The 12306-nt window shown below is 44.6% G+C and overlaps 1 long non-coding RNA gene across 1 annotated transcript; it reads right to left on the bottom strand.

The window, feature by feature from the left end:
* Positions 1–316: 316 nt before the first annotated feature.
* LOC136019026 (uncharacterized) lies at positions 317–10348 on the bottom strand. The gene is made up of 3 exons (XR_010614711.1): positions 10295–10348; positions 8682–8836; positions 317–833 (listed from the first exon to the last, which is right to left on the bottom strand). It is a non-coding gene; the product is annotated as an uncharacterized LOC136019026 (long non-coding RNA).
* Positions 10349–12306: the final 1958 nt, after the last annotated feature.

Here is a 12306-nt window from a genome sequence, read left to right as displayed (position 1 = left end):
CATAGAGGTCCAGAGATCTGACTTCTGTGCATCTCCAGCAGAGCTCTTTGATATGCAAAAGATTGCTCAACCCTATGTGATGTCTCCAACACAGAGGTGTCAAGAGCACCAACCAGGACCACATTTCCATTTAGACACAGGACCACAATACAAGTGGGGGGCACTGTGACAGCCTGGACAACATCTTTGATACTTGCCTTCCTTAAGGACAAGCACATGCTGGAGATGTATAAGTCTCCAACTTGACTGGGAATTGCAGCCTACATACACAACATCAGGATTCCCTGCTGAGCTGCTCAGGTCCAGGTCTGCCGGGTAAAACCATCCCAGGTACGTGCAGACAGGGCGTTACTCAAGAGTTGTGATGTATCTGCCATCATTACTGAACACAGCTGGTTTCCTTCATTTCTCAGTTAAGCTCATCAATCCATAGAGAGGCTATTACTGTTATTGATGTGCCTTAGACCCCAGGAGTCCTCAGACTTCCCACCCCAAGAGCTTTAAAGTCATGAATTAAGCCCTAAGAGTCATTATTAAAAGAGCTCCAACCACTGCATTATTTTCATCTACCGTCTGTTTAAATGCTTTAGACTATACTTAGCTCAAGGTTTCTGTCGACAAGAGCTAGAAATATACTTGCTTTTCATTAAAAAAATTCCAATTGTGCTGGAGTTAAGCAAAGATTTGAAGTTTTCATTATTGTGATATTTGCAGCAGAGGGAAAACTCTCCAGTGCTTCCAACCCGCCCTTGGGAGCATATTGCTCAAGGTGGGAAAGAACGAAAATCCAGGATCCGGCCACAGCTCATAGGGCACCATTTGTTCACACACCCCTGCGGAAGACAAAGTTAAGACTCTGTTACAGTTTATATCAAGACAGTGATTTTAGTGACTTTCACAGGTGTTTGCCTGCACTCCTAGTGATATAAACCAAAACACGAGATCAAGAGGAACTTTTTTTCCCTTAACTTTTCCACTTGGACTCATTTTCAAGCCATGAGAAGTGAATTGGAAAGGAAACCACACCTTCAGTTTCCTGACATGTTCTGATGGACTCACCCTGCTCTTCACAGAGAACAGCCTTCGTTCACCTGCTTTCACCAAGAGCAACAGGAATGGTAACAAATGTGGGGAAGAAAAGAATATTTGCCCCAAATGATCCTCTTTACTGGACTCCCATTTCCCCAGAGTCCCAAAGAGGAATAAAGCCCAGCTACAGCCTATTAAAGGATGCTCCTTTCAGCAGTTACAGGGTCTGAAGTCCACCAACCTCAGCCAGAAATAGCCCATTTAGATTTTAATTACTACTTCTAATTCACATAGTAGAAAGTTTGTGGTTACAAACTAGATTCAGTGCTCCTTGAAGTCAGTGAAAAAAAAGGCACCGAGATCAGACAACCAGACTTGACCTTGTAAGGGGAAAAATCCTTTAAGAATAACCTAAATTTCTATATTCAGTAGGAATTCAAGAAAAATCCAGTATGTTTTTCAAGCTGAACAGCACTTCAGTTTATTTTCTGCTTTATAAAATAATCCTATTGGAAACATCTCTGTGCATACATTCAGTAGCTATTTCAACAGAAAAGGAAACCCTACCCAATACTGCAGATAGGTTTAACAAATATTGAAAAGACTGTTCTACAAATACCACAGCGCTGCACAGCACTGGAATCACTAACAGCAGCTGGAAGGTGAATGCATCATCCCCATACATAAAGCATCCCATTTTCCTTCCACAATACACTTGCTCTGCAATAGTCCCCTCTATATGGGTATCAGCTTGGTCAATAGCAATACAAAGCAGATTTATAGCAAGACATCCACAAAAGAAAACTGTGAAGAACTGTGCATTCATACTGCTGATAAGGTAATTGCTCCAGGAAGGAACGAGACCATTCACTGAAGTCAGTGGAAAAGGTCTTTATTTACAAATGAGAGACCACAATAGCTGCGCCTTGTACTGTGCTCCGAGCAGCTTCATTTTGCACGGATTGACTCTTTGGAGGATGTGAACAGACTTGGACATCCATGGGTCCTCACATTATTGACAAGCACCATGCAGTCTGCACAGGCCCCACTGCCTTTTTGAATGGCTAGGTACCAATACAGAAAAATGAAAGCAAGAAATTGCTCTTAAGCCCCTGAATAAGCCCCAGGTAATTTGTGATGCAAAACATACCCATCCTGGCTGAATCAATTAGTATTTCTTGCTGCCAATACCAAGGTCTCCTTTCTGCAGAGCACCAAATGCTCCAAAGCAGCTGTATCACTCACAAGGGCACTAAATTCTTCTAATAAGTAATTTTTAAACCACGTACCACACTCAGCCATTCATGTCTTCAGTGCTTATCTGCTGCTTTACTGAGGCCCTTTGTTAAGGCATGTGATTGACTGGAAGCTCTCTAGGGTGAGCCAATTTTCATAGAATATAGCTTTAACAAATTCTACGTAGCCAACTGGAAAATTAAGAACTGTTGCTTTTTCTCTAGGATTTATTAAGGTTGAAGTGGTCTTTATAAGTATCTTCTCAACATGCCTGTGCTATCTAATCAATTGAAGAGAAATTAAGGGTTTGATCAGATTTTCTTTCACAGGAATTGACCTGATGATTAGAGACAATGCTCTGTGTGTTACTTCATCTACTGAAAGAAGAAAAAAAACTGGAGCTTGCTACAAGTGACCAATTTGGGTGCTTGAAGCAAACTCACCTAGTAAGCATCCCTTGGTACCACTAAGAATGACTGTACAATGTATTTGCTTTGCATTTGGTTTTGCAGAACTGTCAGTTATTAAACAGCTTCAAACTGTGACAGGTGAAATGCAGCAGGCCAGACTGGACCATGCAAACCCAAGCAGCTCCCTACGATTGTGACAATGCCTCCTCTAAGCCTTCCTGACAAGAGACAGAAGAACCTTCTGATTTTACGTCTCAAAAAGAGACAACAGCACGATCTCCAAGCAGTGAAGGGCAGTTAACTGCGATTAAACCCGGATCCACCTTCATGTATTCAAATTCCCATGTCAGGTAAACAGCCATTTCCTAAATCAGGCAAAGGAAAAGGCCAGGAAGCCCACACCAACCTTCCCACCAAACACCTGCAAGGTCTGTAGAAATACCCACATGGGGAGAGAGCGAGCATCACCATGGAGGCATCTCCCCAGCATCTATACAGTAATCATTCAACATCTTGCCGTTCAGAGCAGCCAGACACTAACCTTAACACAGCTGCTTTGACTTGCTATCAAGGCATCAGATTTGCTGGACACTATCAACATGTTCAGACTGGTATCCTTCACCCTCTCAGTTGCAAGAGATGCTTCTCAGACACACTGTACCGATGGCTGCAAGTCTGCCAAGTGCCTGCAGAGATCCTGAAACCACCATGCATTCATTTCAAGGAAATTACTGGAACAGGGACAGGAATAAAATATAACCCACAGGAAAAAATAGTTTCTATTTAAGTGTAACAGATAGCCCCTGGGAAGATGACAACCTCTGTGTATTTGTTGGTAGAATAAGCCGATGATACGGCTGGGCCACAAGAGAGGCTAATGAGTTTCTGTGATTATTACAGAAGGTGTGCCCAGGAGAAGCTGGAGATTAGTGTCATTGCTCAGGTAGCAGTAGGGGATCTGAAACACAGGATGAGCCCAGGCATTCCAATTCAGTAAAACTCTAATTCAAACTGGAACAGGTACAAAAAAAACATGTTGTTTAGTTAATCTCACAAAAAGAGACTAAAAATAGTTCATTTTGGTTTGAAAAATGAAAGACCAGGCATACAATTACAGTCTTAACAGATCAAGGAGATTACTAGCATCAGACCCTGCCTATTTTTACACAGAGCTGGAGTGACCCCTGCTTCCACCAACAATGTAGAAGACAAAAACCAGTACTAGCACAAGAGGAATTCTGTATTTAATTTCCAGCACAAACTCAGTTGTTAGTTAAGTGTCTAAGTGTTAGATGAGGGTAAGTCTGGAAAAGTTTTCCTACAGGAGAACAAGGAGAAGTAGGCATCCCTCATTCAAGGCCGTCTTGTCTTGTAGAGAGGATGACACAGTGCCACTGCCAGTAGCAGCCTGGCCTGGACTTTGTTTGCTCTTGCTTCAACAGCATCTTGTTTTTTCACTGATGTCCATCTTTCCCCTGGAATGCTGCCCAAGCACATCCCAGCAGCAGCACCTGCCTGGAAGTTCCCTGAGCAGGACTGGGAATCTTCTTTGAACCAAGACAGTTGAACTTTCAGCTACCTCCCTTTTGCCCCTAACACAGCAATTTGTGTGGATACCAAAAGCCCCAGTAACATCTGCAAAGCCATTGATATTTTTCAGTCACCTTCTCACTATTTCCATGAAGCAATTACAAGTTTTTAAGAAAAAGGGGAGAAGCTCCTTTAACATATTGAAAAATTAAAAATTTAGAGGGGCAGGATAAAACTGATAGAATCTTACATTAAATTATACAACTGCAGGGATGCTAATGCTATTTTATCATTCCTATTTAGTCTAATAAAACCCTCAGGCCTTTATTTCCACTCCAGCACCATCCTGCATCACAAAAGGGTCTGGCCAAGGAGCAGAGGTCAGGTGCACTGTAAGGTGTTTAAGCCAGGGAAGCTGCCATCCTCAAGATTTACCCAGCCTGCTCAGTCCAGTCCCAGACTGCCTGTGAAAGGGCAGGGCTGGGTACCAAATAATTGCCAGCAGGACATCTGACCCCAGGAGATAGAGCAGCTCATGCTGGAGCTCTCATAACCTGCAAGACCTGCTGTACTTTAATCCCCAGATCTGTAGGGATAGGACAGATATTTTGTGCATCTTCCAGACCACAGATTTATTGTACCTGAGTTCAGTGTGCCATTAGCCTCATGTCCCTGTACTCCTTTGAAACCCTGTTCTGAGCTGTCGCAAGATAGGAATTCAATGTGTTCTCAAGGATCTGTGTGCCTGAGACCTGGGTAGATTTTAATTTCATACATTAAGTTGCTCACTAAAACCTTTCTACTCAATATCTCAATATTCCCCAGCAAGATTCACAGGATCTTGCACTTGAAGGACTACTGATCCCTTCCAGTCACTCACCCCACTCAAGCCCCAAGCTCAGCCTGTGCACAGTCACCCCAAACTGAACAGAATATGCTTTCCACAATGCACTTTAAGGAAATTTCCACTATAAAAAGCCAACAAGAAAATGAAGAGCTGACTGAACTGCAGCAGAACTGACACATTGCATGGTTTTGAGGAAGTATTTAATTTCCCTTGTAGATACAAGCTACACATTCATAATCAGCTCAGTACCTCACCAGCCTTGTGCCAGACTGAATCATTTCATCTGGAAGATGACAAACCACAAAAGGTCAAGGTTACCACAACAGTGATCAGGCTTCAGGTATGGAAATACTATAGACAAGCAAAACTTGCCAGCCTCAGGACTCTGCATCACGGGCAGAGCAAGGTACATGCTGATGCTTGCTAGAGCAGTAGAGCTCCGCAGCAGCCTTAGCCCAGAATGACACAAGAACACAGGGATTTATCACCCATGGGATGGAGGGGATCCACCAGGTTCCAAAGGGCACCTTAGAGAGATCAGTACTTTCTTTGCTGTAAAGAAGCCCTATAGGCAGTTCTTGCCTTTAAAGCTTAAATCTATCCCAGGATGAAAAGGACCATCAGAGCATCCCCCCAAGACCGAGAAAGACAATGTGACTGCACTGTCTTGCTGCTCTACAGGGACACCTCGGACAGCAACTGTAGAGCTGCACTAAGTATGCACATATGGCCAGGGACTACTTTCAAAACAGCTTTATTTTTGTTCCCATGCCAGACATGTGGCATTTTACCTTTCTTTTAAATGCCATTAACTTCTATTGCCAGATCGTTCCTATCCAAAAACTGCTCTTTTTTTCTTCCCTTTAATATTTTAAACTGTAATGGAACTAGATTTTTCCTAAGGAAAAGTTTGTAGCCAAATACATCCATGTCATAAGATGAATGATTACAGCTAAAGCAGCTATGCTTATAGGATTACTCTTACCTAAATATTTTATTTCTTCTTGAATCATCAACCTCTTTTTACATAAATACTGATAGAGCTTATAGACCATTCCTGAAAGCAAAGTTTGATTAGAAAACCACTGGGGAAGAGGACTTCAGTGTTATCTAAAGGACAGATTTTGCTGTCAACCAAAGAACCCATTGCAAGATGATAGATAGGTCGTTAATTTTTGGTAGTGTTTTTATTTTGAACAAGAGGACTATCATAAGCCTTTTGCTACTTTTGCCATTGCTGGATTATTATAATGAAGCATTTATGTGAGTATAAAACCATTACAAATTGTCAGGGACTCTCTGGGACTCACTGTTCTGCAAGGATTCAGCACCACATGCACCTCCTGTACTGGGGGATTCATCGAGAGCTGTCAGTACACAATTCCTTCAGTAAATTAGAAAGCATAAGAAACCCTGTGGCAGGCAAGATACAAGACTGATGAGCTGCAATCAGCATAAATTACCACCTGAAAAGGAGATATATCCAATATACAAGGAAAGAGAAAATATCTATTATGACTATCGGAAAAAATCCAGGTGCAACACGAACTTGAAGTCACAAGATTGTTATTTACAGCAACTGGAGCTTTGCAATAACACAAGACTCTGCTCATGTCTAGACACCATCAAGATGGGTGTACACCATCACAGCTAGGCAAGCCCAGCTCCCTTGTGCACCAAGCTGGCTTTAATCTGTATTTACAGACTCTTTCTTGCAGAATCACACACCCACAGTAGATGGATGTATCCAAGTCCTGAGCAGCACCTATGCCAACTGCTAAGGGCAAGAGCTGGCTCTAGCACCATAGGACAGCATAGGTTCTGTATTGCCTGTGTGCTGGCCCCCTGCTCTGAAGGCCACCTTATGAGACCCTGCAATGGCTGGGGATAGCATTAGAACTTTGTCTTGCCTTAATAATCCAGCTAATATGGAAAAGCCTCTCCCACATGCTACTGGGTTTGCCTGGTCCCCAGGTCCTGTCCACACCTCTTGCATCAAAGCCAGATGCTCGGCACCCAACTCAGAGGTTGTTGGAGGGCAAACTGAAATAAAAAGGGTTAAATATCCCAGAGGAGCAGCTCTTGCAGGAGGTTTCTGCATCTTGTGCAGGTCCAGCAAGATCTGTTTTTCTCCTATGGACTGTTGTGCAGCCAGGACTGAGACCCAAACTGGACTGAAAATGCTCTAATAACCCATGGAGAAAAGGAGACTGGTGACAGGGATAAGAGCAGCCCAGTGTCACCAAGCATCCTAGTGAGCGACACAAATCATCCAAGCTATGGATTTCATTTAGATCTCCCTGTACATGTACACAATTCAGGTACCAATCTCCTCCAACAGCTCTTGTTAACTGGGCGATAAGTATCACTGCTTACCAGCAGGCCTAACAACATCTCCTTTCCCTACTACCCCAATGGAAGATGCATTGATAAAGCACCCTCTTGCAGGAGGAGAGATCATATCTGCAAAGTGTTAATAGTCTAATGCCACTTTCAAAATAGCTTGTGCCAGCTAAGTTTATCCTACCTCTCAGCACTTTAAAAACAGCAGCTCCAAACATTTTTCCCCCACCAATTAATCAAGATTTATATCAGATTTGGGTTCTCTATTCCAGCTTGACTTGCCCAATTTTTCAGCATTCTGTAATCAAACCCCAGGAGGCCCATGACTCCTGCACATGACATCATCTGCTTTCGAGATGCTCCTGTGCTCTGAAATGAAGAAGTAACTGTGTCAGGCAATAAGCAGGACTAGAATATTTCATGAATACAAAAGAAATAGTTAAAAGTCAGCAATGTATTTGGCAACATGGATGTGCTTTTGTTTGGGGGGAAAATGTCATCCGTGGCTTTTTTAATCTCGGGATGCGCTGATGTATCGTGGCACTTTGTGCTTTTTCAGTGCTGTGCATTTCCATCCGTTTTGTTCCCTCAAGTGGGGCAGGCTTTCCAATGGATTACCACCATTTAGTAATTACAAATATAAATGTCACTGCTGTCAAATAACATAACGCACCTCACGCATCAGGACACAAGCTGTTTAAAATCAAGCTATTATAGTAAAGCCATCGCTGTGTGAATACTCCTTGATTAAATGCATAGACATTAATCATTTTTAATAAAACCTGAATTTTGTCAAGGCAGCAATGAACTTTCCAGAAGACAGAGGAGTGGAATGATGTTTCCAGAAGGCACTGCTCCTCCAGGCATCGCTTCAGCACTGGAATACAGCTCAAGTACATAATGCGTAGCAGCAAGACGCATTACTTCAAAGTGACCTCCATACAGCAATATTGCAGCAGCCCCGAAAGCTGCAGCCTCAACATATGAGAACCGCTCACCTGAGCGCAAGCAGAGCCATTGCAATCAGAAGTGTTGTCTGCACAAGCACAGCCCTGGCAAACCGAGGCCGGGGTCCATGGTAATCGGTTTTACTGCCCTGTCAATCCCACCCCCAGGAAGAGGTTTCCCTGCCAGCCCGCTCAATGCCAAGACAGTTCCTATTTTCCACACTGTCAGTCTCAAATCCTACCAGGTTTCAGACTGTCAAAGATAGATTATCTCAGCAGCATCATGGCAGAGGCACTGCTGAGGATGGCCAGTTACTCAAAGAGAAAATGCTTTTCTACCTGTGTCAGACCCATCTGCCATCCACTGCTGCGTTCATCTTTGTCACGCCTGGGAACCGCAACTCCACCAAAGGGCCTGCAGCATGCATCAATTAAGGAGAAACACGGCTTGGTGGAAGGATTCCGTTTCTTTATCTTTCCAGAGAAGGAATATTCTGGGAAAAGAAGCTGTGATTATTTCCCCTATATATTAAAAGAGTTATTTCGCATCAGGATCAAATTACAGTCACAGAGTGGAGCAGCCGCTTGGCATGATGATAGATTGCTGTATCAGTCATACCTGTGAACCTTATTTACAGAAGCATCACAAAAACATTTGAGCTGACGGCCGTTCCATTTTGAGAGCAAATACAGGAAAAATGTTTTCTATTCCGTGGAATTTACAACTTCTTAAAAAAGCCCCGTGTGCAAACCATGTTTCCCTTCAGCCCCTGCTAAGTTATTCAATGAAGAGTCTTAAAGGCATCCCCCACTTCAAGCCCATGGAGAGCTCAGAACCCCCACGTGAACTGGGCACAGCCATAGTAACACCCAGCCCCATGCTGCTCCCTCTATCACCCCAGTACAGCTGCACATGCAGCTGCGCAACAAGAGCAGACAAGGAACTGTTCTGGGCTAAAAATAGAGGCAACTCTTTGCAAATAGTCTCTTAAATTTAGCTTCAGAAGATGCAGCAAAACTCTGTTTGAATGAAGCTGGTCTGTTAGGAGCAAGATGCATCCTGGCAGACTGTGCCCACCATGGCAGGCTCGGCTCCTCCCAGGAGACATGGGGTTTCTCTGTAGTGCCCGTGTGCACATCAGCATCACGTACTGCAGAGCTAAGTGTGCCCAGGGACACCATGGTCCTCCCCTGGGCCACCCCATCACAGGCACAGCCCGCCTCACCAGGCAGACGCAAAGCATCGCAAGACACCTCATCTGACCTGCTCCAAGAGTACCTGGTGGCTTTATCACAGTCTTAGCTAACAGCAGAAGACCCTAGATGTTGGGGTTTGCTATTTCGTATCAGCTTTCCTGATCAGCTGAAGCACGCGATTATACATTCCCCAAAAGTTATCTCTCTGCAGCCGAAAAGCATCAGACAGGCAAAACACAAAGAAGGAAGAAGTTATAAATATGACAGCCAGAGTACACAGCCCTTCCCCTTCCAGCCCCCCTCTGCCAAGTCAAGCACATGAACCAGAACTGCAGCTCAGCCTCCTCTTCCCAATATAAAGCAAGCACACCAGGACACGCACCACATTGCCACCTACCAACAGAGTCAGTGCTGCACTTTATACTTGTAAATCCCTTCTGGGTGATCATTACAAACTCAGGTCAGTATCTGACCACCCGGGCATCACATGGAGCAGCTCTACTGAAAGCTGCTTCAACTGCAGGAATTCAAGCACAGCCCCTTCTCCCCAGGTATATTCCCTGAAAGACCAGAAGACCTCTTCATATTTAAGCAGGCTTTGCCCAGGTACAAGCCCTCTCCTGCTTCTCAGCATTCCACAGCTAGAGACTAAGCCCCAAAGGCAAGCAAGCTATTTCAAGCAGAAGCAAAACCAAAGCAATCACCACCCTGACCTACCACCCCAGTCCCTAAGCCGCTCCTCTTTGCCCAGCTACCTCCTCCTCTGGAAAGGCTCTTCATCCTGCTAACCTCCAAAGTGAGCTCCTCACGCACCACAACCCACCTGAGCTGGGGAGGACCCCTTTTATAAACTCATGGTGCTTAATGATTATCAGGTGGTCTGCATTCAAGGCGCCAAAAACAAGCCTATGTGCTGCACCTGAGAGCTCTTCCCCCAGTCCCCTGGATTACCCAGGGAGGAAATGTGTGGCTTCATGACAAATCATTTGTGGTCCTTCATGGAGAACACATACGGAGAGGCCAGCCCAGAGAAAAGAGCTGATAGAGAATCCAAGTTGAAATACTTTTGGTGTTTTATGGTGTTTTTACTTTCTTTCTGAGCAAAGAATCAAACTTTTCTATATGGTAAAAATGTAAAAAGGTGAGGGGGAGATTCAGCAGCAAAGCACAAAAATTAGTACATGTGATGAACACAAGCATCTGCATCTCACTCTGCACTTCAGTACCAGTGCAGACGTGTCTGCCCATGCCATTGATGACAGCCAGTACTGCTGCTCTGTCTGCAGAGCCAGGTCAGTGATGGAAGAACAACATGGAGTCTACTCTGCCTCATGAGTCACTGAAGAAATTACCCGGTGAGGAAAGACCTCACTGGAAGAGGCAGAAAGAGCAAAGCCTGGCATTGCCACCCGGCTGTGGTGGCCAGCAGGGCTGGCTGGCAGCCTTGACCTGTCAGAATGAGGTCTCAGACCATGGTGTGCTGCCTTGCCCTTCACTGTTCAGCCTGTTTTTAATGTGCAGATCTTACATTTGTTTCAGAAGAGAGAACAGGTCCTCAGCAGTCTCCTGCACCACAGACCTGTCAGTGCTTGATGCTGGGGTGCTTTGAGGCATCCCCTATTCTTACCCATGCATGACGAGTGAAAGCCAGAGTGGCAGATGTGCTTTACAAGCAAAGGGAACCTTCTTGTGTGCCATTGCAGAAATCATGCCCTGCAAACACATGGGTTTACTCTGCATGTGCAAACGCGAGCTCACAGAGATCACACAGGCATTACATGCAAGAGCTCTGAAGGCCCTGTGTGTGGCCAGCTCAGGGCAGGCACAGGGGCTGAGATGTGCTACAGCATCCCGAGGCAGTTCTAACTTACACCGGGGTGGATGTGCACCCAGGTTTTCCTCCCCATAACAATCCTGAGAGCACAACATCCTCCTCGTCTTCATAACCTTTGTACAAAGCAGGAGTGAGTACTGCAGGGGGGCTGGGAGAGGTACGAGGAGGTGAAAAGGTCTTTTTGCCAAAGTGGTGGCCATACAGTGGTAACTCAGCCGTAGAACTGAGCTCCCATCTCCCCAAGCATCATCCTCCTGATCTGAATCTGAAAATCTTTTGAAAAGCCTTTCATACACCTCAATTATCTTAACCACCAAGACATCACATTCCAGCATCAATCTGAACACACACCAATTATTTAAGTCAATTGCCTATTAAAATTCATTTTTGGTGAAAGGTCAAACCCGCAGATTGAAACCGGAGGCAGTGCTTTATGGCTATCAGCATTGTGATCTGCACACAAGTTCATTATGTTTCTACAGAAGTAATTTCTCTTGTCAAACTGCTCTGTGTGCAAGCGTCGCTGTTACAAACTATTAATTAAGAGGGCTTCTTACTGTTATGAACAGAAAGTTTTAAATACTTCAGTCTCAAATAAAGATAGGTAAAAGGCATCGGGGCTTATAGCCAATAGCATGCTGCTCCTGATATTCAGAGAGAAAAGGAATTAAGTTTGCAGCTGGATGTTCATTTTACTCAGTTACAGAAGATCTGAGGAGCTTTAAGACTCCCTGTGGAGAATAACAGTGCTAAGTGGTACCCTCTTCCAAAGCTGCTATCAACATCCTGGTTGCACGGGCAGGACTGCATCACTTGTGAAGTGTGGTGGCTTCTGTTAATCCACCTGAAGCCCACCAAGAGGAAAAGGCCGCAGCAATGGCCTCTCCGTGTCACCTTGACGCTTCTGTCAACTCCTAATGAAAGGCAGCAGAA

Source organism: Lathamus discolor, chromosome 8, assembly GCF_037157495.1.
Source record: "Lathamus discolor isolate bLatDis1 chromosome 8, bLatDis1.hap1, whole genome shotgun sequence".
NCBI classification, from domain to species: Eukaryota; Metazoa; Chordata; class Aves; order Psittaciformes; family Psittacidae; genus Lathamus; species Lathamus discolor.
Note: the sequence above shows the minus strand (reverse complement) of the source record. Positions and strands in the feature narration are given on the sequence as shown.